The sequence below is a fragment of the Carlito syrichta genome, unplaced genomic scaffold, assembly GCF_000164805.1.
Source record: "Carlito syrichta isolate Samal-C Ts95f unplaced genomic scaffold, Tarsius_syrichta-2.0.1 Scaffold301845, whole genome shotgun sequence".
NCBI lineage: Eukaryota > Metazoa > Chordata > Mammalia > Primates > Tarsiidae > Carlito > Carlito syrichta.
Window position 1 is genome coordinate 141,570 of NW_007245941.1, and position 2,996 is coordinate 144,565.

The following is a 2,996-nucleotide window of genomic DNA, read 5'->3' on the forward strand; positions in this document are numbered from 1 at the left end:
GGTCCCACTGTCTATCTATCTCTTATGGCATGGGCACTTGGGGTTTGATCAGGAATTGGTTGCCAGTTCCAATTTACCATAAGGGTGTTTCTGCATTTTCTAAGGATCTTATAGTTTGAGGTTTTACATTTAGGTCTTTGATCCATTTGGAGTTGATTTTTGTGTATGGTGATAGGTAGGGGTCTTGTGTGAGTCTTCCACATGTGGTCAGCCAGTTTTCTCAGCACTTTTACTGGATAGGTTCTTTCCTCTCCCCAGTGGTTGGTGGTGGAGTCTTTGCCAAAGATGAGTTGGTCGAGGAATTGAGGTTTTGCTTTTGGAATCTCTATCCTGTTCCACTGGTCTATATGCCTGTTCTTGTACCATCACCAGGTTGTTTTGATTATCGTAGCTTTATAATAGAGTTTAAAGTCGGAGTATGATGCCTCCTGCTTTGTTTTTTTTGTTTTTTGTGTTTTTTTGCTGAGGATTATTTTGGCAATTTGTGGTCATTTATGTTTCCATATGAATTTCTATATTGTCATTTCCAGGTCTGAAGAATGCTGCTGATAATTTAATGGGTATTGTGTTAAATCTGTAGATTGCCTTGGGTGGTAAGAATTAACAGTGTTGATTCTTTCAATCCATGAGCATGGAATATTTTTCCATTTGTTTGTGTCATCTTTGATTTCTTTGAGCAGTGTTTTGTAGTTTTAATTGTAAAGGTATGAGAACTGTCTATTCATATCTTTTGCCCACTTTGTAATGGGGCTGGGGTTTTTTTGTTTTTGTTTTTGTTTTTGGCATGTTTGAGTTCCTTGTAGATCCTAGATGTTAGGCCTGTTACCCTGTCCTAGCAAACATTTATCACATATCTGGTTAGGAAGATACCAGGGTATTTGATTTTTTTCCGGCTATTGTGAATGGGATTGTGTTTTTTATTTGGATTTCTGTTTGTTTATTGTTGGTGTATAGAAGTGCAACTGTCTTTTGCACATTGATTTTATACCCTGAGACTTTGCCAAAGTCCTTTATCAGTGCAAGGAGGCTTTTGACAGATTCTCTTGGGTTTTCGATATATAGCATCATGTTGTCTGCAAAGAGGGATAACTTGACTTCCTCTTTTCCTGTTTCGATACCCCTGATTTCCTTCTCTTGTCTGATTGCTCTAGCTAGGACTTCCAAAACTTGAAAAGGAGGGGTGACAGTGGGCATCCTTGTCTTGTTCCAGTTTTCAGGGGAAACAGTTCAAATTTCTTTCTGTTTAGCAGTATGCTGGCTGTGGGTTTCTTGTAGGTGGCTCTTACTATTTCGAGGTATGTTCCATCTATGTCTAGATGCTCAAGGGTTTTTATCAAGAAGGGGTGCTGGATTTTATCAAAGCCTCCTTCTGTGTCTAATGACATAATCATGTGGTTTTTGTTTTTAAATCTGTTGATGTATTTAATTACGTTTATGGTCTTACAAATGTTGAACCAGCCCTGCATCCCAGCGATGAAGCCTACTTGGTCATGGTGAATGATTTTTGAAATGTGTTGTTAAATCCAATTTGCTAGGAAATATTATTCTTTAACTGACAAATAATATTTATTCATATCAATGGGCTACATAATGATGTTTCAATACATATGTTTAGTGATCAGATCAGGGCAATTAGCATATTACCCTGTCCTAGCAAACATTTACCATTTCTTTATGTTAGGAATGTTCAATATCCTTCTAGCTACTTAAAACTGTATATTAATAGCCAGGTATGGTGGCTCACACCTGTAATCCCAGCACTTTGGGAGGTGGAGGCAAGAGGATTGCCTGAGCCCAGGGATGCAAAACCAACCTGGGCAATGTCACAAAACCTCGTCTCTACAATAAATCAAAAAATTAGCCAGGTGTGGTGGCATGCACCTGTAGTCCCAGCTACTTGGAAGGCTGAGTTGAAAAGATCACCTGAACCCAGCAGGTCGAGGCTGCAGTGACTGTGAGTGTGCCACTGCACTCCAGCCTGGGTGACAGAGTGAGACTCCAACTCAAAAAATAAACAAAACTGTATATTATTGTTAACTATAGTCATTCTACAGTGATACATAGCACTAGAACATATTCCTCCTAACTGTAATTGTGTATCCTTTAATAAATCTCTTCCTATCTCTACCTTCCCCCTGCTCTTCTTAACCTCTAGTATCCTCTGTTCTACTTTTTACTTCTATGAGGTCAACTTTCTTTAACTTCCACATATGAGTGAAAACATGTGGTGTTTAACTTTCTGTTCCTGGATTATTGCACTTAACAATGACATCCTCCAGGTCCATCCATGTTGCTGCAAATAATAGGATTTCTTTTTTTTTATGCCTGCATAGTATTCCATAGGGTATATTCTACCACATTTTCTTTTTCCATTCATGTGTTGTTGGATACCTAGGCTGATTCCATAGCTTGGCTATTGTGCGTAGTGCTGCAGTACACATGGCGGCACAGATGTCACTTTGGTATAATGATTTCCTTTCTTTTGGGTAAATGCCCAGGAGTGGGCTTGCTGGATCATGTTGAGTTCTGTCTGTGGTTTTGTGAGGAACCTCCACATTGTTCTCCATGGTGGCAATGTTGGTTTACATTCCCGAGTATATGTGGTTTAAAGTGTACTTTAATTGAGGATTAAAGTACACTTGAGGAAGCGCAGCATGAAGAGCATCTCCTCATTGCTGTGTGTGCAGTTCCCACTTGAACTGTTGTGGAGCACACCTCTTGACATTGAGAGGAAGGTGCTATGACACTTGGGTACTGCTGACCTGGGAAACCAGTGAGTATTAAAAATAGTGCTCCTAGCTGGGCTCGGTGACTCAGCCTGTAATCCCACGCTTGGGAGGCTGAGGTGAGTGGATTGCCTGAGCCCGCGGGTTCAAGACCCGCCTGGGCAACTTGGCGAGACCTCATCTCTACAATAAATTTTTTAAAAAAATTAGCCAGGCGTGGTAGTGCACGCCTGTAGTTCCAGCTACTTGGAAAGCTGAGGCGGAAGGATC